Below are 25,673 nucleotides of genomic sequence, written 5' to 3' on the forward strand. Positions count from 1 at the left end.
GGAGACCCGAGAGCTGGATGGGCAAGCGCTCTCTCTGTGCACTCTCTCTGTGCCAGGACCCTGAATGGTGGAGGTGGACTGAGCAGAGCTCCAGAGAACACCGCTGGATTGCGATACACCTTCTCCAGACCCTGAGACCTATCTTTCCCTTTTTGTAAGTTACCCACTAAATAAATCTTCCTTTTAACTAAGTGGAGTGGCCTTAATAATTTCACCAATAGAGATCCAGGACAGGCACCCAAACTCTAGAGAAACCCTGTCTCAAAAAAGGAAAAAAAAGAGACTCTGTCCATACTGTGGACAAGCAGGACACCGGGAATTGATTACCCTACTTTGCCAAGACAAGGTAGGTTGGTGTCCCCGAATTCCTACTCCACAGGAAAGTCTATCAGATCTTCTAGGCCTGGCAGCTGAAGACAGATACTGCCCTCAGACCTCTGTCCCCAATGACCACAGAGGAACCTGGGGTAGCTGTCTGGGTAGTAGGTAAGTCTCTGTAGATTTAGAAACTACTTCATTCCTGCTTCCTCAGATGAGATTTATCCCCAGATCTGGTGGTGTTTGACGACTAGGGCACTGACAGCTTTGCCAGTTTAACAGCTCCCCTCAGACCCCCCCCCCCCAAAGCTACAACCACCTTGGTAGTTCATTAGTTAGTTCATTAGTGAAGTTTCTTGTTAAAAATACAGACAGGTTTGCCTTGCTCACAGGCTTCATAGTAAAGGATAAACAACATATATATATATATAAAATGTTAAAACTAAACACATCAAAGGAGTTGATCCTTTATGAGGTGATTGATGGTTAACTTGTATGTCTTATGATATTAGGATTTTATAGCTTTATCCCTGTTAAGATTAGCCTTAAAAATAACAATTTCTGGATGGAAAGCTCTTTTAATATCAAGATAAGGCTTTTAATTCATAAACACAGTCCACAAAGAGACTGGGATCTTTCCTGATCCTTTTATATAGTACACCATTATAGAACACAACAGTTTCTGTATGACTTTAGTTTACCAAACTAGCTTCAGCTTAACTGTATTACTAAGAGTAAGGAAGTTAGACATCCATTCCTAAGTCAGTCTCTGTTAGCCTGCATAGACCTTAGGAGAAACGCTTTGCCAGACTGCTTAGGTCACTGTCTTGCTCCATCATGAGATGGGAATACCTCAGTCTCTGGTGCTCAGCTGTGGTCCTAAGTTTTTTATTTCAAGAAGGAATACATAGATCACAACCATAATTTGTAAAAGGCAAAACCAAGTTTCAACAGTGTAAACAATTCAGTATCTCTAGAAGTCAAAACCAAGTTTTAACAGTGCAAATAATTCAGTATCTCTAGCAAGCAAAACCAAAGTTTTAACAGTGTAAACCATTTAATGTCTCCAGAAGGCAAAACCAAGTTTTAATAGTATAAACCATTCAGTGTCTCTAAAGTCAATACCCAGGGGATTACTTTTACATTACACAATCTGGCTGCCAGCAATATACATCCCTATACATGAATGCAAGGAGGTGCAGCTTTAATACCTCAGTAAACCAGCATTGTTTTAAATCCTATCTTTCACAAACCTTGTTTTTATCACAGGACAGGAATTATCATACAAAAATCCATCCTAATCCAAAATATCTTGGAGACTCCTCTCCTTGGTAGGTCCACTTCCTGTGGTCACTTTTAATCAAGATAGCAGTGAAGTCATATGACTTCTCTTTAAAAAAAAAAACCTTAGTCAAAATGGTGACTGCCCACGTGGCTATACTTAATCAAGATAGTGGCAGACCACATATTGTTTTTGAGAGCAGTTCCAATTCGGAGATACAAGTTTTAAGTTAACTTTTTGTTACAGATTTTTTAACCATACCCAATTCTTTAGCTGTTTTTTTTTCTTTAATAAGGTAGAATGGAATAAAATAGCTTTAATATTATTTATACTCAAATGACCTATGGATCTCTGTCATTGCATCACATTCAGTGGCCAGAAAGCCCAGAGGCAAATCCTGAGCCCAGGCAGTTAGTTGCAATAGTAGTAACAGCTGAGCTATTACCAAGACAAATGGAACGTGCAAACATGTAAACTCAGGCATCCAAGACCAGTCAGAAACAAGCATGCTATGGCCACACCCAACAGAGTCCGAAGTAATTCCGTGTCCACAAGAAAACAAAGAGGCACAGATCCATCCATACGTACAAAATGGACAGGACTTTTCTAACAGCAAGACAGAAAAAAACTTTCCACGGGAACAGACTTGCTTACAAATTACATAGATTGCAAACCATGCCAGATGAGCAACTTACAGATCCTAAGACGAGAGTTTGCAGTGCAGAGCAGCATGCAAGAGACCATAGGAATTAAAGATGCTTAGGAGTGCTTTGCAGACGCCGCTGTCCCCTTGTCGCCGCTTGCTGCAGCCACCATGGCCAACCCCACCGTGTTCTTCGACATCACGGCCGATGGCGAGCCCTTGGGCCGCAGTCTCCTTCGAGTTATTTGCAGACCAAGTTCCAAAGACAGCAGAAAACTTCCGCGCCCTGAGCACTGGGGAGAAAGGATTTGGATATAAGGGTTCCTCCTTTCACAGGATTATCCCAGGATTTATGTGCCAGGGTGGTGACTTCACACGCCATAATGGCACTGGTGGCAGATCCATCTACGGAGAGAAATTTGAGGATGAGAACTTCGTCCTGAAGCATACAGGTCCTGGCATCTTGTCCATGGCAAATGCTGGACCAAACACAAATGGTTCCCAGTTTTTCATCTGCACTGCCAAGACTGCATGGCTGGATGGCAAACACGTGGTCTTCGGGAAGGTGAAAGAAGGCATGAACGTTGTGGAAGCCCTGGAGCGCTTTGGGTCCAGGAACGGCAAGGCCAGCAAGAAGATCACCATTTCCGACTGTGGACAACTCTCATTCTTTCGACTTGCGGGCTTCTTACCCACCAGACCGTTCCTTCTGCAGCTCAGGAACGCACCCCCACCCCATCTGTGGGCGCCATGGGCCCTGGCCCCCGACTGGGAGTGGCTGCAGCCTTGCTTGCTTGACCTTGATCAGATGTCCTCCCTATTCAGATTCCCTGCCGGTATCCACCCTTCTGAATGCTTAGGGAAGTTCCTTGTTTGTGTATCCTGCATATTGGGCGTTAACAACTTAGATGCAAGAATGTAGAACATTGGGTCTGGAATGTAGACCATTGGTAGCGAACTTCTGCCCTCCGGGGGTTCCTCCATTTGTGCTGTAAGCCTGTACGTATTTAAGGTTTCTTCCCTCTTTCAATAAACGGCATTCGACATCCAATCGTACGGATGACCCGCTGTCTCTTGTCTCTATTTTTTAATCCGCAGCCCTTCGCTCGGACATGGTGAACGGTTATCGGTAATGCGGGCATTACCGCTACACCCATCTGGTGGCAGTACCCTGTAATCTCCACTCTCACTGAAGTTCTCTGGGTTCCATGTTCTCCTCATTCCCCTCCAAGTCTAGCTGGGCTGTAGAGTTAAGTTTATGATTATGAATAAAAACTAAGTAAGAAAAAGAAAAGATGTTTAGGAGTGAGGAAGCGGAGCCTTGGAGGTGTAGAGACTTTAGAAGTGTAGCGGAGTAAGTTTAGGTATAAGGTGTCTGGGGACCCTTTGTCTGGGGCAGTAGCAGTTGTTAACAATTTGTAAGAATTTGGAAGTCAAGTTCGCCAATTTTGCCCATTGATTTGTATTGAGGCCAAGTTGAAAAAATAAAATCTGAGTCCGCGGGAAGAGGGAGAGGGTCACAAAGTGGGTTTGCAGGCTGCAAGAGCCACGTGGAAAACACAGGGCTCAAGCTGTGGGTGTCGCCGGCTGGTGGGAGAGGGGAGAGAGCAACGGGGGAGATTCCCCAGGAGCCAGACTTGCGCACGTGTGTCCATGTGAAAAGTAACCTAAGAAGAATCAGACTCTGAAATTTGGAATTAGATTCAGTCGCAGACAAATGATCCATATATGCCTTGTTGGGGGCCAGATCAGCAGATGCTGTAAGCAAGAACAGGCATGTGCTGGGCACCGGGCAGCCAGCCTCTCCGGTTCTGACTCCCATGTTGTAACAAATGCAAGGACATTTACGCAGTTTAGGGCAGGAGAGCAGACAGAAACAGGCAAAAAGAATGGATCTGTTGCAGGAAGATCCCTGCATGGCCAGATCAAATGACAGGACAGCCTAGTGAGTAAAAAGTCCAAGTGGGTACCTTTTGGTGAGTCCTGCCAAGGTGTGCCACCAAGAGAACACACCAGGAACAACAGAGTTAGTGCAAGAGGCTGATTGAGGGATGGGGAGACTGAAAGACGTGAGAGGCAGGTAGACCCACAGATAACAGGGAAGGAGGAGGGGCAGGAGTGCAAAGCTCGAAACCCCAGATGAGGGAGCTCAAACCACTTGTCATATGGTGTGAGGCGGCCCCTAATGGGATAAACTTTGCAGTAGACACTCCAGGGGTGACTGAAGATCAGATTTAGACTGGCAGTTACGCATTTCCAAGTTTGTCCTGGAGACCAAAGGCTATAGCAATGCATTCAGTGCTATAGTCTGGGGTCAAGGGTGTGAGGGGGCAGCTTTTATGCAGAACGTGTCCTGCACAAAGGACCCCATAGAACAAAGGCAGTCTTTGCTCCAGTAATGGGTCAGAGTTGCCCGGTGCAGTTGTGACTTGTCGGGAACCCTAAGAGTCTTTGACCCACAAGGGTTCTTGACTCAGAAGAGGTCTGGGAGCCTGACCTCTATAGGGGTTGACTTGGAAATGGGTGACTTATTAGATTCCAAAAGTTGATCTGGTCTGGTGGAGAAGGGGATAAAAAGAGGAATGGCCTATCCACATGGCCGGGGGAACCAGTCCTCCCAGTGGGGTAGGCTCAACTCCTCCCAGTCTTCTGGTACCAAGATGATAGGTTTTCTGTACTCCAATAACAGGTTTCTACGCTAACACAGTAAGTGTGGTCAAGCTGAAGTAAAAGCAAAAGACAATGCTTGAGCAAAGCAACTTGTGGGTGAGTCCTCCCAGGTAAGTCCTCCAGGCCCCAGAGATCGGGGCAGAGAAAAGGGGCAAGAGAGAAATCACAAGGCCGTTCTAAAGGAGGGGACTTAAATACTCTGTAGGCATGGGGCAGGATGATGATGCATACCTCACAAGCTGGGTTTGTACCTCATCATGGAAGGTGGGGTCTTGAGCAGCTAGCAACCTCAGGGGAGGAGCTGCTGCCTTCTCTGAAAATGTGGGACTGGGTTTTTGGGTGGTTCTCTGAGAAGGCAGGGTTTGGAGAGAGAGAACTAGAGATTCCAGCTGAACAATGCAGTCACCCCCCAGACAACAGGAAACAGTCTAAGAACATGATGCCTATAGCCCAAGAAGTGGGGAGGGTGGTTTTTGTCATTCAGGGGGTTATGGATGTTTGTCATTATTTAGGGGTATTGGTTGCAAATTGTTACTGGTCATAATAAGGAAAGAAACTAAGCAAGGGAGGTTAGATTCAAGGATCTCTTTCTTAAAAGAAAAAGGGGGAATATAGCAATGATAAGATAAAAGGGTAGATTACTGAATCTACTTTAAACTAAAAAACAACTATTAATCTAAAATATTTTACATTGGTATGGATACTTGTACAAATTTAAGGTTTTTTGTTAGAAAATACTCTATGTATGTTTCTACTCTTATTTAATATATTTTATATAGTGATACAAATTTAAGGTTATTTTTGTTATTATATGTGTGCGTGTATTTCTACTTTTATTTCAAGTATTGTACCTGTGCAGCTCATTCAACAACATAATGTAATGTCCTAGTCCTTGACAGTTATTATTACTATTTAGGATAATTAAGAAATACAAGTTAGTACTTAGTCATCTAACAATCAAATTTGTGTCAATGTTAGCAAGTTTTCAAGGTCAAACAGACATATTTTAGATAGACAGATGGTCTTCAAACACTTCAGAGACCTACAGAATGTGGTATTTAAAATGTTTTAATAACCTAAGTTTTTCATGACAGTAAGACATGTCTGTTCCTGGCAGCATCAAGTTACTTCAAAAAAGGACGATGAGCATTGAAGAACTTCCATATGGAGTTTGCTTTTATTGAGGCAAATTTAGCCACTGGGCAAGAAACTGACCTTGCATCAACTGTTGACAGTATGATGTCCAAATGGGACAAGCAGGACATAAAAGAAAGCAACTGTCAAACTTTGCCAAGGCAAGGTAGGAGAGTTCTTCAAAAGCTTCCTGCTCCACAAAAAAGTCTGTTATATATTCCAGGCCTGTATACTGAAGATGGATACCCCAATGTTGCAGAGGAACCTTGGGTGACTGTCTAGGCAGCCAACTGTTTCTGTCATTTCTATAGTTTTGGAAGTTGCTTGCTCTGCACTTTCTGCTTACTCAGGTAATACTATATCCTTCCTGGACCTCTGATAGAATTGAAGTCCAGATAGTTATAGTTACAGTTTTCCTTGTTACCAAATTCAGAAAAGACACTTACATGAGAGATGTAAAGTTCATAAGGCTGAGAAACATAAAAGCTTAAGCTATTTATCAAAGAAGATGTTTTAAGGTCTAAAAAGATAGTTTTGGGTTAGGATAGGAAGTGAATTAGGTACAAAACTTTGTACTCACTAAGATAAGATAAAAAGTAATATATTTCTTTCTCCCTGAATTTGCCAAATACAAATAGACTGGACATTGTGAATGGAATTCTTACCTGATAATTGTTCTTATTGTATACAGTTTAACAATGTTAGAGTTAAAACCTTTCCTTTTCATTTTGACTAAAAGTGGGAAATGTTGTGGGGTATTTGTATACTGCGTGAAGATGTATTTGTTGTGATTCATATAATAAAAGGCTGAATGGTCAATAAATAGGCAGGAGGTATAGATGAGATTTCCTGGGAGAGAAAGGAAGAGGAGGAGAATCTAGGAACACAGGAGAGGCCAGGAGACATGGAGAGGAAACAGTTGCAGTACAAGATGGAAGAGAGGTAATGCCACATGGTAGAACATAGATTAATATAAATGGATTAATTTAAGTTATAAGAGCTAGTTAGAAACAAGCTAAGCTATAGGCTGAGCTTTCATAATTAATAGGAAGTCCCATGTCATTATTTGTGAGCTGACATCCCAAAGAAAAATCCATTACAATGTAGTCTATTCAATTCAGTACCACAAACAAGTAAATAAGCAAAATGCTTGGTTACATAAAACCCTCAGGAAACTCTTCCAGGAGGCCAAGGACTCCCCTGACAGTGCCTCGTAGACCTTACTTCTCCTCAGAAGCAGATGGGATTAGCAGACCATGACCATTGGCTACTGCCATTTACAAGGTACGTTAAATTTTTCCATGCCCCTTCCAAAGCCACAATAGCCTGTGTATCTGTACTGAGGTTGAAGAACATGTAAGAACCACAAATTATAATATGCTTTATTCATAAATATATAATAATATATATTATTTGTCAGTAAATAAGGAAACACTCATCTCTGAGTCTCTCAAATGAGGTTTTTAAAAAGTTGACAATGGTTGTTAATATATGTAAACAATGTCTGCCTTAGTAAGCATTGTGAGAGGCCTGGGGGGACATTTCTGTCTCCTCCTATTCGACAGGGCTTGGCTGTGAACCCCAAGACACCTATTTCTACATATATTCTCTTCTAAACAATAGGTCCAGAATGATTGCATACTCAAAATCTTCCTTTTAATGACAGATTGAAATAATGTCAGCAAAATATCATAGTGCGGTTTAATGGACACCAATGGAAAGTGTTCTTAATCTGAGGGGGCTCCAAAAGTAACTTCATTTAAAAAATAATCTCAAGTCATGCATCTTGGTGCAACTTTGTAATCTCAGTATTTAGGAGGTGGATACAGGAGGGCCAGGAGTTTGAGACTTGGCTATACATATAGTGAGTTTGAGGCCAGCCTGGGCTACATGAGACTCTAATTGAAAGAAAAATGAGGAGGAAAGTAAGAGGTAATTGAAGGAAGCAAGGGGGAAGGAAAAAAGGGAGAAAAGGGAAAGAAGGAAGGGAGGAAAGGAGGAAGAAAGGAACAAACAAATGGATAAAGCGATCTACTCAAGCTGCAATCCCACACTCCTCAGAAGGCTGAGGCAAAAGGACGGGAAGTCAAAGCCAGCCTAGAGTACGTGCTGAGAACCTGACTGAAAAGAAAAAGAGGAAAAATAAAACCTACCTCGTACTTTAAATTTATATATTTAATCTTCTGTTTCCTTCATCAGTAAGGCATATAAGCACATAGACAAGTAGGCGGAGTGTTATAGTTAATACCAATATGAAAGGAACATTAAGATTTTGGATTCTATCTATGAGAATAGCCCTAGCAAAGACTCTAGTAATGGGGATCACAGAGCTTGAACTGGCCATCTTCTGTAACCAAGCAAGGCCTCAAGTGGAGGGATCGGGACACCAACCCAGAAAAAAACTTTCAACCTACAGCTTGTCCTGCCTGAAGAGTGTTCTGGGACCAGAACCTAGCAGAATCATCATCTAAGAGACCAGAGAGACTTCATACAGCAACCATGGGAGCAGATGCAAAGTCCCCGAACCAAACATTAGGCAGAGCTCAGGGAGTTCTGTGAAGGAGCAGGAGGAAGGATGGGAGGAACCAGAGGGTCGGGGATAACCAGAAGAACATAGAACACAACCCATACAATCAACTATCATGGACTCATGGGGGTGCAGCAGAGATCAGGGAGCCTGTAGGGGTCTGACCTAGATCTTCTGCATATATGTTATGGCTGAGTAGCTTGGTGTTCCTGTGGGATTCCTGACTGTGTGTGTGTGAGGGGGCTGTCTCTGACTCTTCTGCCTGCTTGTGGGACCCTTTTCTTCCTACTGTGTTGCCTTGTCAAGCCTTGAAATGATGGTATGTGCCTGATCATATGGCTGTGTTTGGTTGATGTGCCTTGGAGGCCTGCTCTTTCCTGAGGGGAGACAGAGGGGAAGGAGTGGATCTGAGAGAGAGGGAAGGTGAAGGGGAGAGACTGGGGGAAGAGAAGGGAGGGGAAATTGTGGTTGGGATATAAAAGAAGAAATAAAGATGGTGAAATTGGGTCGGGCGGTGGTGGCGCACGCCTTTAATCCCAGCACTCGGGAGGCAGAGGCAGGTGGATCTCTGCGAGTTCAAGGCCAGCCTGGGCTACAGAGTGAGTTCCAGGAAAGGCGCAAAGGCTACACAGAGAAACACTGTCTCTAAAAACAAAAAACAAACAATAACAACAACAACAAAAAGATGGTGAAATTGTCTTACCACAGGGGGAGGTGAAAGAAAGATCTTGGATTCTAGAGCTAAACTGGGCTCAGATCACAGCTATGCCACTTACTAATAAACTGGTCTTGGACTCTGGGCCTCAGTTTCCACATCTATAGGATGGGCAGAGGGATATTACTCATCTCATGTGGCTCTTGTGAGGACTACGTAAACTAATATGTATACTTCAAAAAGTAGCTGACATAAACTGTGGGTTGTAAAAATAAATGAGATATAAAAAGATCTCCTAATGTTTATTATTATAAATGCTTCAGTGTTTTTTGGTTTGTGATGTTTTATCTGTCCTAGCACACCTTCAGCTAAGACAGGTGGACCTGGAATGAAATTTAAAACCTCATCAAAGAAAAATAAAACAGCAAACAATCTATGGCCCTTTCTCTCTCCCTCCATCTCCCTCCATCCCCTGCTTCTCTCTTTATGTATTCATCTGCTAAATTACAGCCAGACATGAGGATCCATATGTGAAGAGGAAGGATACAAGAAATCTTCCCAGCAACGGTGAGGACCTAACTTCTTGGGACCCAGGAGAGCAGGATGCCATGGTCCAGGCAGTGAGCTGTGTTCCTATTTTTTCCACCTTACTGCAGTCGATAATCTAGTTCACATGCAATCAGAGGATACAGCAATACTCGTATCAATAATATCTGAGTGTGTGCCCTGCACTGGGTGAAATGCTTCAAATGCCATTTCTCTCTTCAGTCTCCCCAGAGCTGACAGGAACTGTGTATAATCTCAGGTGAGTTACCTAACTGATTTGTGACAGCTCCTGTTTTGTAGAGGGGTTCGAAGTAGCAGTTAAATGAATGAATGCATGTGAACTCTTCATATCGCACTAGTTCACTATGTGGACTCTAAGGACGGACTGCCTGGGTTAATCGCCCAGTTCTGTCTTTACCAGCTGTATGGTCCTTGGCCTTTGTTCCCTGAAATGAGTGTTTGTAAGGGTGCTACATTCCCCACAGCGTTTCCATACTGACTAAAACAATTACCTCTACAAAGTCTTTTTAGAATGCCAAGAGACAAGCCTCTCCCCATCTTCCTCACCCACTTCTGCGACACTAGCTACGTGTGTCAGTCTAACCATTGTATCCCATTGTTTATTCTTTTCCCATCTTTTTGTGTGGATAAGTCTATTTTCTCCTCACATCTAACCATTATATCCCATTATTTATTCTTTTCCTATCTTTTTGTGTGGATAAGTCTATTTTCACCTCACATCTAATTTGCTAAATCAAAAACAGGCCAAGAAACATTCTGTGCATTACATGTATCCTATATACTCAATAAATGTCAGCTGTGACTATTAATCCTTACATAACATTAGAGGAAACAAATTCAGAGAGAAATAACTTTTCAAGGTTACGCAGCCAGCGGGTGGTAAAGCTGAATTTAAACTCAGAGTCCATAGTCTTAATTACCTTAATTATCATACTCTGCTGCTAGTGCTGGGAAACTAGTAGGAGACTGCAGATGTTTGGTAATTTATCTTTTTCTCGAGCCTGGATACTGACCATGCCAACCAGAGTATAGGGACAACCATTTACATTAGGGCTTTACCAAAATGCAGATCATTGCCTCCTAATTCACTCAGCCTGCACCATCTCAGCCTTTGCTCACAACACTATCAAGTATAAATCCTAGCCCTCACCTGCTCCTCTATCTGTCTAACCAGAGGGAGCTCCCCATCCAGAAGAGATGTGCAGTGAGGCTCACAGTTCTCAAGCAGCTTGTGATTCCAGAATTAGCCTCATGCTGCTGCCATCCTGAGCCCTGAGGCCGAAAGTGGCTCTGGCTGAGGAAATGAATGAATCACCATTTGGTTTTTTTAATTAGTCTTTAGCTATTTGCAGAAGCAGAACTTCAAATAATTAAAGGAATTTGAAGAAAAAAATAAAAGAAGTAGTGATTTCTTGCTTTGATGATACATTCAGAGTGCATCAGCTTTAGCTGGCTACCTAAGGATGGAGAAAACACTGTCAGATGTTTCTCTCCTTCAGTTCTCTTTAAATAAAGACCCAGAGGTCAGCAAATAGGATATAAATTGGAATAAGCCAGACTTGGACAAAAGTATATTATTTTGTCCATCCATCTGATCCCTATCAGACACAATATAAGCCAATACTTTCCATTTTACAAAAGGCTCAGGGATTGAACTCTGAGTTCCCATCAGATTTTCTCCCCCACTGAATTTGTTTCCTAAAACAGTGTTCAATTAGTATTGAGGATGACATCCAACTTCCTTTTGTGTCTCCCATTTTGTAATTCCTTCTTTGGAAGCACCTGCTTGCTTATCCAGCCATTACCTCAAACCAATTACACTTTTAAAATGAACCTATTTCCAATATTACCTAAGATATAGAGACCTAACAGGAATATTTTTTTCTTGCAAGAAAGAAAAGTAGAATAATTGACACAAATATAACTACCTTTAAACTGATCAAGAAACTAGTATCACAGGGCCATAAAATATACTGAACGTCAAGGAAAGACCGAAAGTTTCAAGCAAAGTTATATGGTGGCCACCTGCTCCCTCTTGACTGAGCAGAGGTACCATTCATATACTCCAGCAGTGATAAACACGAAAAATGATTTTAGAATGTGGGAAAGCTTTGAAAGTTTACTAAAGAGAATAACCTGAGTAGTAGGATGAGATTTCTATGTGAACATAGCATCGTGGTGATATTTTGTTTGTGCTTTAACAATGAATTGTGCCTGGATATCCGAGTCCAGAGCTGGAAGCCAGGCAATGGTGGCACACACCTTTAATCCCAGCACTTGGGAGGAGGAAACAGGAAGTGATATGGCTGAGTGGACTGAGGAAGTGATAAGGCAGGGCAGAGACAGGAGCTAGGCCCTTTCAGACTGAGGATCAGTAGAGGTGAGAAATCTCTCTAGTGGTTGGCTCCTTTCAGCATTTACCCCGGTATCTGGCTCTGGGTTTTTATTATTAAGACCAATTAGGATTCATGCTGAATAGCAGATGACACAGGACACTACTATCCCAGAAAAAAAGGGGTGACTCGTTTTTATGTTATTTTATATAGCGGTTACTTTCTCTTAAAGGAAAAAAAAAAAAAACAGTATCCATTATGCTCGTCCATCCTGCCTAAAAGCATGCTTACACTTCTATCCTTATATATATTTATGAAATTCTCAATTTGTCACATACAAATGACCAGGTGCCATACACTCAAGTATAAAGAATAATTATTTTTTTAAATAAATTACTTAAACACAAATAGGGAATTTATTATCCTTAGAAGTTGCAAACCCAAGGTGCTCAAAATATGTAGAGTGGAGAGAACATGGTCTCTAAACAGGTCCATTCCACAGGACAGGGATTATTTGCAGATGAACAGCCAGGACATCTCAGTGGGGTGGAGATGGGGTATCTCCGTGAACTGTGCAAATCCCAAACATCATAGGCATGGGTGTATCTGTGTTTGGGACACAGGATGAAGGAGGGAGATGTGAATTCTCACTCATTTTCTATTGAAGATGAGGGGATTTGAGCAGCACTGTGTCTTAGATAGGGTTTCTGTTGCTGCCATGAAACACCATGACCAAAGGAACTTGGGAAAAAAGGGTTTATTTTGCTCACACTTCCACATCACTGTTCTTCACCAAAGGAAGTCAGGATAGGAACTCAAACAGGGCAGGAACCTGAAGACAGAAGCTGATGCAGAGGCCATGGAGGGGTGCTGCTTACAGGCTTGCTCCTCATGGCTTGCTCAGCCTATTTTCTTATAGACCCAGGACCACCAGCTCAGGGATGGCACCACCCATCATGGGCTGGGACACCCCCACACACACACACACCAATCACAAATCAAGAAAATGCTCTAAAGGTGTGTCTGTTTACAGCCCAATCTCCTGGAGGCATTTTTAAAATTAAGGTACCCTCCTTTCAGATAACTATTGTTTTATCAAGTTGACATAAAACTAACTAATGCACTGTGACTTTTCAACAATTTTGAACATAAGATGGGATGTTACTAACCTGTGATGGGAAGTTGTAGAGGAAACAAGGTGAAATCAAGACAGAATATGGCCATTTTTTAATATGATTGTTCCCTTCTCAACTAAAAACCATATCCATCATGGCCCTCCAGCCCAGCCCCCCTTCTCCCTCCAGATGGTGCAAATGTCAAATTCTGCCTACAGTTTCAGCACCACATGAACACTTAGGAAATTCTTATCATATTACCTATACTACAAGCAATTTCTTTTATTTATTTTTATTTCATGTGCATTGGTGTTGGAGCCCCTGGAACTGGAGTTATAGCCATGTGGGTGCTGGGAATTGAACCTGGGTCCTCTGGAAGAGCAACCAGTGCTCTCAACCACTGAGCCATCTCCCCAGTCCACAAGCCATGTCTTTTTCTTTGGTCTGTCCCATGATTTTTTTAAATCCCACTGCAGTGCACTGTTCTGTGATGTTTTGTTTGTGTTCTGACAAGAACCTTTCCTGGAGATCAGAGGGTGGAACTAGCTACTAATTAACCATAGAGGCTGGGTGGTGGTGGCACACACCTTTAATCCCAGCATTTAGGAGGTGAAGACAGGAAGTAATAAGGCAGGATGGAGACAGGATCTTGCCCCTTTCCGTATGAGGATCTGGAGAGGTAGAAAGTGACTGTGGCTGCTCCCTTGCTTTTCTGATCTTCCAGGTTTTTACCCCATATCTTGCTTCTAATTTTTATTGGTAAGACTAATTAGGTTCACGAATCATCTGGCACCCAATGTTGGGCACCGTATGTAGGTAGAAGTTTCTGTCCCACCAGCAACTCCCAAATACCCAGCAGCTGCTTCCCAAATTACTGCACAGAGGCTTATATTAATTATAAATGCTTGGCCAATAGCTCAGGCTTGTTACTAGCTAACTCTTAAATTAATCTATATTTCTACCATGTTTTGCCAAGTGGTGGTACCTTTATTAGCTCTGCACATTCATCTGTTGTTCCCTCTGTGTCTGGCAGGAGACTCATGACTCCACCCATCTCCTTCCCATCATCCTTAGTTTGGTCGCCCCTCCTACACTTCCTGCCTGGCTACTGGCCAATCAGCATTTTATTAAACCAATTTGAGCGACAAATATTTACAGTGTACAAGAGGATTATTCCACAGCAGTGCATGGGGCAAGGTACTGAATGAAGAGCCAGAAGAGCATTACCAGGTCCTCTTTATCAGCTTTTTTCTGAGCCAAATGCCAACTCCGACTGACATCTGACAAGAGTTTTCCATTCTGAGATAGCACTGTGTCATATGCTTTGTTCACCTAGCAACAGTATTCTACCACCCATCGCTTTATTTTCATAAACCTCCAAATATTGTCCACAATCCAAAATCGTTTTTTACTACATCCGTTCATCACTGGAGCCAATTAGCATCTTTGTTTCAAAATCAAGAAAGAAAAAAAAATCCTAACCATATCAAAAATAGGACAAAACAAATCTTATTTTTTACCTAAACTTGGTTTCTAGAAGGAAAAGGCTCTCGGAAAAGTATTTGGAGTTTTATCAGATTCCAAACAAAAGACATTAATAATGACTTCAATCAGAAATAGAATTGTAACATTGAGCATCAGACCTGAAATGTAACACAAGCCTTTGCCTCCAGGCAAGAGTGGACCAATTGTGATGAAACAATTGTTTTATTTTAATCATGTGTTCTGGAAGAGCTCATAGACGGGAAATTCCATTGAAAGAAAAAAGTGTATAAACAATCTGCTCTGTTTTATTTATTCATTAGTTTTCTATGAGCAATTAAAAATATCTTGCCTATATCAATTCATTCTCAAAACTAGACATAACATGATTTGAAGAGTGGCAAGAATATCCCAAACCCCCAAATAACTCTACTTGAACTTTAGGACAAAAACTACTAGAGTAAGTAAGCCCCAGAATCTTCCTGTAATTCTGTGACTCGGAGGCTGCTCCATCCCTTGTCATGTGGACGCCTGTTCCTCTTACCACAGGGCTTTGCCTTTATAGGCGCTATTATCTCAGCCAGGTCATCCCTTGGGTGTCAGGATAACATTGTTCTGTAGTAACGATGCTTCAAAGCACAAGTTGTCCATAGTGACCAGAATGCAGTCTTAGTTACTTGAACCAGTTTGATTCTTCGTGATTTATTAAAGTCAATTTTAACAGGTTGTTACTCCCAATTCACTGCCAAGCCAGCTGGTAATTAAGTTCAGTCTTAAACACTAGGTACTGTCTGAGGTCCCAACTGCAGAAAGTTTTCATCCCACGATGTTCGAATACTATTTAAGCAGTCATGTTTGTGTTCTATCCTAAGTATCCTAAGTCTGATTTGATTTGTTTTATCAACGCCCCTCTGGTCAGTGTCTCCCATCACTGATAGCTGGGAATCTGCTGCCACTGACTCCTCAGCAGCTTCCCAAACGACTGCTGCTCCTCTCAGTTTTCCATGTTCCTGAACTTTCCCCGAGTGTTTCCCTGGGTGACTTCTATGTTTAATTTTGTCCATAGTTCTCTCTCACAGTCATACTCTGACCTTCTAATAATTCCAGAAATTTTATCCTACCTATCCCTCTGAGTACAACTTATAGCCAATTTATATTCAATTATTCATCCTTCGCATGGAAGGCAGTTCTATGCCTTTAAGCCCACAGCCCCTGGAAAATGAGTATTTTTAATGTTATAGGGATAGACTTATTAGTAAAATTCATTGCATCTTATTTGAAAAAAGTTTTGGTCCTGATGACCTCTTGTAAGAGGCAACTCATGCCTTCATACATCCTTTGATATGAGTAGTCAAGTACAAATTATGATCAAAACAAAGGTTATAACATAAGCAAGAAAACTGACATTTATATGAGGAAAAATATGCCATTGGTTGTAAGAACATGATGATAATAACTCTCAAAATGAAATTTAAAGTTTTGGCAATGTGTGATCTTGATATAATTATGCTTGTAATTGTATATTTTTTCAGATGCTGTATCAGTAACTGAGAGAAATAACATGTGTTATCCTATAAATTGTTCAAAACAGTGAACTCTCTCTTTTGAAAGTACAGAATCTTGAGGTCTTCCCACATATGGTTTTCAGGAAAATACTCCAGAGTGAATTACTTTAGGGAAACCAGGCTGAAAGAAGGCATCCCAATATATATATATATATATATATATATATATATATATATATATATACCTATAGACATGTGTACAAAGGGTTTATCTCTACTGTGAGTCATTCACGGGTTCAATAGAACTAGAATGAAAGCCTTTCCCACAATTCTCCTGAACAGGATTTTTCTTCACTGATTCCTTTCATTTCAGTATCAAAAGGAACTGCAATTATTAAAGATGGAGTATTTTACATTTTACCTATACATTTTAATTGTCTCTTGAGACAGAATTTTAGTATTTAGTCTGACTAGCCTGAAACTAACTAGCTTGAGTTACCAACTCTGTTTTAAGAACATAGATATTCATATATATATATATATGTATATATGTATATATATATATATATATTATATAAGCCCTGCCTGGCCTCCTGAAACTTACTATATAAAACAGATTGGCCTCAAACAAAGACACCCACCTGCCTCTGCCTCCTGAGCACTGGAAGAGATTGTGGTTTTTAAATACATATTTTAAGCAACTAAAGCCTGGTTAACAAAACCCACTTTACAACTGGGTACCAGATTAAGATATGATGCTGAGGAGTTTCATGAAATAGAGCAATAATTAATTAAAGCTCCAAAGAGGATGTAGCTACAAAATTGGAGGATGAAATCAAGGAAGTTTTGGCTCCTGCAACTGAAACTAATAAAAATAGACTAAGATGGAGCCTATGGTAGTGACTCACATTCAATCATTTATAGCCTCATTCAAAATGGAGCCACTGCTTCTCAGTACAATTAAGGAAGTCACTGCATCTCTCAAAAGAATTTAGCCTAATTCACGGCTATTGTCAAATGCCTGCTATTACAGCTGACCTGTCACACAAAGGTAGGGAAGAGAGAAAGCTAGTATTAGTTGGATCCAGCCTCCCAAGATGGAAGGACATTTTCACGGAGGAAGATCACCATCAATTACGCGGTTGGAATATACCTAGAATAGAGCAGGGACAAGCTGCACTTAATTTTATAAAAATAGCCTGTAATTACATCTAAGTCTTTTTGTTGTGATTACCTATGAAGTGTTGTAGGAGCAGAAGGAACTGGAGAGAAGTGTGGCTAGCAATGTCCCGGGTGAGACAAAGAATGTACATTTAGTGCCAGACAGGAAAATAAATTGCCAGATGGAGTTTCAAGAGATATTGTTCAGGAGCAGGGGAACAGAAAGAAATGTTAGGAGGAAGGCAAGGCTGACCTCTGATAAGAGACTTAGGATGAGGCAGAGTCACGAGGGAGTAATTTATAGATAAATGCTGAATCCGAACACTTGAATGAAGAGGAAAGCTGGAAGGAAGCATCCCAGTGGAGGCTGCCGTACTAAGCATTTTTCCAGAAGACGTTGGTAGCTTGCAAGTGTCAGGTGACTGAGATCAGCATTTGTGACTGGTCATAGATACAGGAGGAGCCTGGAAACGGGGTGTGAGTAGGTGAGTGCATCACGTCAGCTCTGAGAACACATTGCAGAAATGCTACCATACCTTTACTTACCAGTAATGAGTTCAGTAATCATGGAATTTTATTCTTTGGGTGATACTTTGATCGTCACTACTACATCCTCATACAAACATAATCTGCCTAATGCAATCCTTTCAAGCATTAAGAAAAACCTTCACGGCCTGGCGGTGGTAAAGTATGCCTTTAATCCTAGCACTCAAGAGGCAGAGGCAGGGGATCTCTATGAGTCTGAGGCCAGCTTGGTCTACAGAGAGTTCTAGAACAGCCAGAGCTGTTACACAAAGAAACCCTGTCTAAAAAAAAAAAAAGAAAGAAAAGAAAAAGAAAAAAGAAAAAAAAAAGAAAAGAAAAATCTTCACAATGAGCTTTATCCTAAGTGTTTGTGATACCATGAATTACTTATTCATAGATCTTTTGCTAATATCCACTAACAGAGGTGCGTGACTTTCACAATAAAAGCATTTGATCTGTGTAACAGCTGAACTCAATCTGAGTATTACTGGAGATGCATACATACATGCCTTGCTGAGAACTGCAACACATACTTGTGACTTGCTTTCCTTTAGGCTCTTGCTTGATTTAAAAAAAAAAGTGTGTGTGTGTGTGTGTGTGTGTGTGTGTGTGTGTGTGTGTGTGTGTGTGTAAGAGAGAGCTAGTACACAAGCACACTAGTATACAACCTCGGGTGTTATTCTACAGTTGTTCACCTTGGTTTAAGACAGGATCTTCATAGGCCTGGAACTAGCCATTTTGGCTTGGCTAGCTGGCCCACAAGCCCGAGCGTCTGCCTGCTCTGTCCTCCCCACACTGGGATTACAAGTACGTGTCCCTCTGCTCATGCTGTTTCCCCATGGATGCCAAGGAGAAAACTTGGGTCCTTATGCTTGCAGGCCAAGCTCTTTTCTGACAGGCTATCTTACCAACCTCCTTGCTCTTTAAGAAAAAGAAACAGTAGAAAATAAGGTGCCATTAACCTTCTACTGCTTGGGTAGTTCTAGGTGTTAATGTGAGTCATTGAACCTTCTGGCCAGCTGGAGGTGTAACAAGCCCAAAGGGTAGCCATCCAGTAAGGGAGCTTTGCATTAACAGAACAAGATCTTTTTAGACATGTAACTACAGCTCTCCTATAAGACAGATGCTCCTGGGTATTTGGAAAATACTTTTATCCGGGTTATAAAAGAGAAAAGTGATATATATATATATAAATGATCAATGTACAGACCCTCTATGTGGAAATCAACTAATATTTATGGGAGTATTGTCATAAAATTGGCAGAGAAAAGCATATGATGGCCCTTACTATCTGGTCTCATCACAAAGACACGCCTGCCGAGTTCCTACCATGCAGCATCAGCAACTGCTCCTTTCAAGTAGCTGAGGCACCAAGAGAGCAGTTGATGTAAATAGCCAGTGTTGTAGACACGTTCTGAGCTTGGCCTCCTAGCTTACAAAGTCGTCATTTGTGACTTAACTTTGTACTGGATAAGTGTCAACTAAACTGGAACAATTTTGTAAGAAGTGAAAAAGAAAATATTTCTCAACTCACAAAGATACTCTACTGAGAAAATTACACGTGGGACTCAGTTTAGACAAAAGACTTTCATTTCTTTGGAACCTTAGTAGGTTCATCAGGTACTAAAGGCAACTAAATCTCTATATTCCCAAGTCCTGGCTTCATTTATTGGATAGAATTTCGAGAGGGCTCCACTGCTCATTTCAAAGTTTTATCTTCCATCTTACTAATAATGACTCTGCCAGTGAAAGATATGTACTCAAACAGAAAAGAAACTAAACTCGTTCACGTGGTAATGTGTTAGTTTTCTGTCCCTATAAAACTATCTGATATATCAGCTTATGAGGAGAAAGGGCTTCTGTTGGCTCATTTCAGACATTCCAGTCCTTCATCAGTTGGCATCACTCTTTTAGGGTTGATGGTAAAATGGCACTTCGTGGTAGGAGCATTTAACAGAGAAAAACCATTCACATCTGAGACAGGAAGCAAGGTAAACAGGAACAGTGGTGACCACAGGCCCACAATCGCCAGTGAAGGTGCGGTCACAGTGACTTAACTCTTTAGGTGCCACCTCTACAGGATCTAAAGTGTCCTTACAGTGTTACCCTGAGGACCAAGCCTTCAACACACGACGAGTCTTGGGGGCACATTTGAGATCTAAACTATATGGAAAGTATCACAGTATTTTCAGACACAGCAAAGGGTGATGTGGCTACAAGCCTTCATCTGAGGAAAGTGGGACCTTGTCACTACACCACCTGCCTGCCTTCCAAGCGCTTTGCTGGCCTTATTATTTTGTCTTTTTCTCACTTAGATCATCAGCTAATCATGTCTGTTAATTAGCTGTTAAGAGAGCAACGTGATGTCTAGGAAGCCGAATCCAGGACCAACTTCTAATTATACTCTACTGGAAACAGAAAGGTTCTGTGTCAGGTGATCTCTAGAGAACATCAGTACATAAATTGTACTCCTTTTACTCTTCTTTTAAAAAATAATATTTCTTTACTTATTTACTCTGAGTGTATATGTGTGTGCATAGTTGTGTGTGTGCATGTACGTGTGTGTGCATGTTTGCATGCATGCGTACACACACACACACACACACACACACACACACACACGCACGCACACGCACACGCACACACGCAAGCACACAAAGATCCACCTGCAGGGTCTGGTGTGTTCTTCTCACACCTCCTGAGGCCCAGGTTTTGAACTCAGGTAGTCAGGTTTGGGAACAAACTCCCTCACCTGCTACGTCATTGTGTTCCAGCTCCCTGTTTACTTTTCTAAGTCTTTCGTGTTGTGCTAACTTCATAAAAAATTATTTTATGTTATAAAATCTTAGAAGAAAGCAGTGATTAGCCTTCATGACCTTGAATTTGGCAAAGAATTCTTAGATGGCACCAAATGTATGAACAAGAGCAAAAAATAGATACATTGGATTTCCTCCAAATTTGAAGCTTTTATATATCAAAAGACATTATCAAGAAACTAAAAAGGCATAACATCCTTGCAAAGCTGTGTCCAATAAAGGACTTGGACCCAATAATTCATAAAAAAAATTTTCAACAGCCTAACTTTAAATAATGAGCAAAAAATTCTTGTAGACATTTCTTAAGGAAGATTGCTAAGTGGTCAGCAAGCACATGACAAGAAGCTTGCTATCACCAACTACTAGGAAAGCAGAAGGCAAGATCCCATTAAGACGCCAGTTTATGCCCACGATGATGGCTCTCATTTTTTTATCAAACAAACAGGTGTTCATACGTATATAAACACATAGGAACCCTTGTATATTGCTCGTGTGTGTGTGTGTGTGTGTGTGTGTGTGTGTGTGTGTGTGTGTAAAATAGTGCAACTGCTGTGGAAGGCAATGTGGTGGTTTCTCAAAAAGCTCAATATAAATTACTATATATGATCCAACAATTCCACTCTTGGGAATACAGCTGAAAGAATTTAAAACAGGTAAGAAAACAAATGCTTGCGCATGAATGTCTATAGCAGCACTATTCCCAAGTGAATGTTATAAATGGGTAAACAAAATGTAGCATTTGAAGACAATGGAATATTATTTACCAAAAAAGAAATGAAAGCCGGGCAGTGGTGGCACACACCTTTAATCCCAGCACTCGGGAGGCAGAGGCAGGCGAATCTCTGTGAGTTCGAGACCAGCCTGAGCTACAGAGTGAGATCCAGGAAAGACACAAAGCTACACAGAGAAACCCTGTCTTGAAAAAACAAAAAAAAGAAAGAAAAGAAAAGAAAAAAGAAAGGAAGTGGTGCTGGAGAGATGGTTCAACAGTTAAGAGCACTGACTGCTCTTCCAGAGGACCCAGAGTTTGACTCCCAATACCTACATGATAGCTTACGTTTACAATTGTCTGTAACTTACAACTATCTTGAGAGGTGCAGGACAAAAGTTGGTAAGTAAAATTTATACAGAGGGGAGTGAGGGGTAGCTTAGCAGTTGTGCTGGATAGTGTCATGTCAACTTGGCACAAGCTACGTCATCTGAGAGGAAAGAACCTCAGTTAAGAAAATTATCGCATAAGGTTGGTTTGTATGAAGGCCTGGAAGGCATTTTCTTAGTTAGTGATGGATGGAGGAGGGCCCAACCCATTATGGGTGGTGCCATCCATAGGCTGGTGGCCCTGGGTTCTATAAGCAGCCTGAGCAAGCCGGTAAGCAGCAGCCCTCCATCCCTCTCCATCAGCTCCTGCCTCTAGGTTCCTGCCCTGTTTGAGTTCCTGTCTTGACGTCCTTCAGTGATGAACAGTGATGTGGAAGTGTAAGCAGAATAAACCCTTTCCTCCCCACGTGATAGTGTTAGATGTTGACGTTGAGAGATGCACTACATTGGACAAACTAGAAACCAGATAGATGTACCAGAAGTACATCTAATCCTGTGGTGTACAAATCAAGGGGAGTCCACAGGAGAGGTGCTTGAGAAGACTTCAACATCTTTCTACTAAAACAGATGTGTCTGTCAAGAGAATGAGTTCTATTTTGGAGATACAAAATGAGGGTAGGAGATTCAGGAAGTATCCCCAGGGGGGTATACTTCACATTTTATGAAAGTCAATTTCATTAACTTCTACAGAGAATGCCTTGATGCATGACATGGGCACAAACTACTCAGACCCCTAATTAAAGGGGTTTGCTGTAAACTTCCTTCTTCATGGTGTGTGACTCACCTCATTTCCAAACTGGTTCAAAGCTATCATCACCCTAAGGATGACTCTTGAACTTGGGTGCACATGCATTTTGATATATTACTAATACATAATTACATAATACCAATTACATAAGATCAAACTAGGGTTTCTCTTTCAATTATTAGAAAAATCTAGCTTATTTTAATTTTTGGTCATGAGCCTAACCTCCTCTAGCCCCTAGCTTTTTTTTTTTTTTTTTTGGTTTTTTCGAGACAGGGTTTCTCTGCGTAGCTTTGCGCCTTTCCTGGAGCTCACTTGGTAGCCCAGGCTGGCCTCGAACTCACAGAGATCCGCCTGGCTCTGCCTCCCGAGTGCTGGGATTAAAGGCGTGCGCCACCACCGCCCGGCCCTAGCTTATTTTTAAATGGGAAAAAAAGAAATGTTTAATGGTGATTACATATGGAACAGTTTCATCTAGTATAGACAAAAAATAAAATAAAAAACATTCATATAGCCTTGGGAGTGGGGGTGGGGTTCTCAGACTGAAAAATCCAGCACATCTTCCATTAGGATGTTGTCTTGACTTTGAGTGTACAGAAAAGTCAAACTAACAGCAGATTAAATGTGCAGGTTTGTTTAATATAATTTGAAGAGGTGACAAGAGGTTATCTCTCTTGCTTAATCATGCCAAAACTCCCCTGGCGTTTTCTATATCTCCTTTCTAACAAAAGAATATTAGAAGATATAGGACATTAGAATAAGGATATGAACAATAATATATTATATTATATATTATTATATGTAATATAATAACATTTAATATTATAGATAATATATGATATATTATAACACATATATTATTAATGTAATATATTATAACATATTAGTATTATATAACATATAATAAATAGTATACTATATTATATACAGCATAATAGATAATATATTCTACTAATATATTATGTAATATATAATATATAAATAATATAAAATAAGGGTATTATAAAGTCTCATACTTCTGGATGCAGGGTCACCACATGCCACCAGGGTGGCAGATAGCCTGCATCCATTTAAGATATAAAGAAGTGAGGGTGAGGGAGAGGAAACACCAAGCACTCTGTTCCTCCATCAGGCATGGTAAGCCAATGTCACAATAGACATGTGCCTCTGCCTCTGCCTCTGCAAGAACAGATTTGCATGCCCACCTCAGGACACAGGGGAGGCAGAGAGAAAACTTTTAGCATTTCCACCCTTTAACAAGTAGAAGGCTGGTAGCTGGGCGGTGGTAGTGCACGCCTTTAATCCCAGCACTCGGGAGGCAGAGGCAGGCAGATCTTTGTGAGATCGAGGCCAGCCTGGTCTACAGAGCAAGATCCAGGAAAGGCACAAAACTACACAGAGAAACCCTGTCTCGAAAAAAAAAAAGAAAAAGAAAAAAGTAGAAGGCTGGGAACAGAGGGAAGGACTGGGAATGGAGTTTTAGGTTAGTCAATTTAAATTTGAGCAGTTTGCCACTTTTTCTTGTAAAATGTTAAAGGTGTTCTTAGATGAGACACTCTTTTAAAAAAGATTTTATTTGTATAGAATTTTAATTGTGTGTGTGTGTGTGTGTGTGTGTGTGTGTGTGTGACTGTACATGCCGCCCTTGGAGACCAGAAGAAGGTGTCAGATAGCCTGAAGCTTGAGTTACACATGGCTGTGAGTCACTAGATGTGGGTGCTGGGAATCAAACTCATGTCCTCTGGAAGCATAACTTCTCTTAACCTGTGAGTCACCTCTCCAGTCCCAGGTGAGACATTCCCAGTTATTAGGCATAACTGAGTTTTTGCCTGATAAACAAGAACACTAGAAAGGTGTCAGTTCTATGTCAATCTCATAACCTAGGAAGTACATAATTGCTTAATTTTCACAGTATTACATGTACCAGGCTTTCTCTTGGCCACCAACCAGCTCCCAAATCATGACATGGAGACTTCTTATTAGTTATGAATGCTTGCCCTTATCTTAGCTCTTATCTTAATCTGTTTCTCTTTATCTGCGTTTTGCCTCAGGGCTTTTTACCTTCCTGTCTGTCTGTCTTACTTTCCTACTTCTCATGTCCAGCTGGCTGGCGACTGCCTGGCTTCTGGCCCTGGGCCTGTCCCTCTCTTTCTCCCTCGTTCTCTCCTCCCTTTTCTTTCTCAAACTTAGACTCCTCCTCCTCCTTATTCTCTCTGCCTGCCAGCCCCGCCTATCCCTCTACTGCCGAGCTATTGGCCAGTCAGCTTTTTATTAGACCAATCAGGTGCCTTAGGCAGGCAAAGTGAAACCAATGTAACACACATCTTTACACAGTTAAACAAATGCAGCACAAGCAAATGTAGCACACCTTTACACAGTAATTTCCACAACAATCACTTTACCCTTTATGACGAGTCATTTCTATTTAAAACATCCAAATATATATTGACTTGTTTGATTTTAGTTCATTTAAAGACCTTGAGGGCGCGGGATGTAAGAGATCAAACAAGCTACAAAATGATCTATTTGCCCTGATGTAGTAATTCAAGGAGTCTGATTTAGAGCTCAGGAGATATGACAATAACTTTTAATTTGAAATTATATTTCCTCCACTACCCTCCTTTCCTTTAAACACTCAATTAGTCACAAGTACTTATGTGGACGGGGACACACACACACACACACACACACACACACACACACACACACACGTACAGTCAGATGAGCAGAGGGGAGGGAAAACATTTTTTAAACCTTGGCCTGGGTGAAAGAAGGTCATAACTAAATGTCTAAATCCCAGGAAATTATTATTTTCCTAGGGAATACAAATCTATTTTAACTTCTTACACCTGAAAAACTGATTTATGCAGCAATATTTCAGGGAAGAATGGTCAGATTTATGATGACAAAAAAAAAATCAGTCAGTTTACGAACAAATCCAGCTTCCTCTTTGTTACTCCCCAGCCCTATCTCAGCCAACCAGGCAAAAGAAGTCTAAGCGTGACCAGCTCTCCCCTGCAGAAACGCTTTGTCAGCCGGCAGAGATTCCCGGCCGAGGATCTGTAATTGCTTCCTGAATTTCGAAGAACAGATTAAA

General features: G+C 41.2%; 1 pseudogene; it reads left to right on the forward strand.

Annotated features, from left to right (window-relative positions):
• The first annotated feature begins 2,399 nt into the window (after positions 1–2,399).
• LOC102917776 (peptidyl-prolyl cis-trans isomerase A pseudogene) lies at positions 2,400–25,642 on the forward strand (annotated as a pseudogene).
• The last annotated feature ends 31 nt before the right edge of the window (positions 25,643–25,673 follow it).

This window comes from Peromyscus maniculatus, chromosome 20 (genome assembly GCF_049852395.1).
Source record: "Peromyscus maniculatus bairdii isolate BWxNUB_F1_BW_parent chromosome 20, HU_Pman_BW_mat_3.1, whole genome shotgun sequence".
Lineage (NCBI taxonomy): Eukaryota > Metazoa > Chordata > Mammalia > Rodentia > Cricetidae > Peromyscus > Peromyscus maniculatus.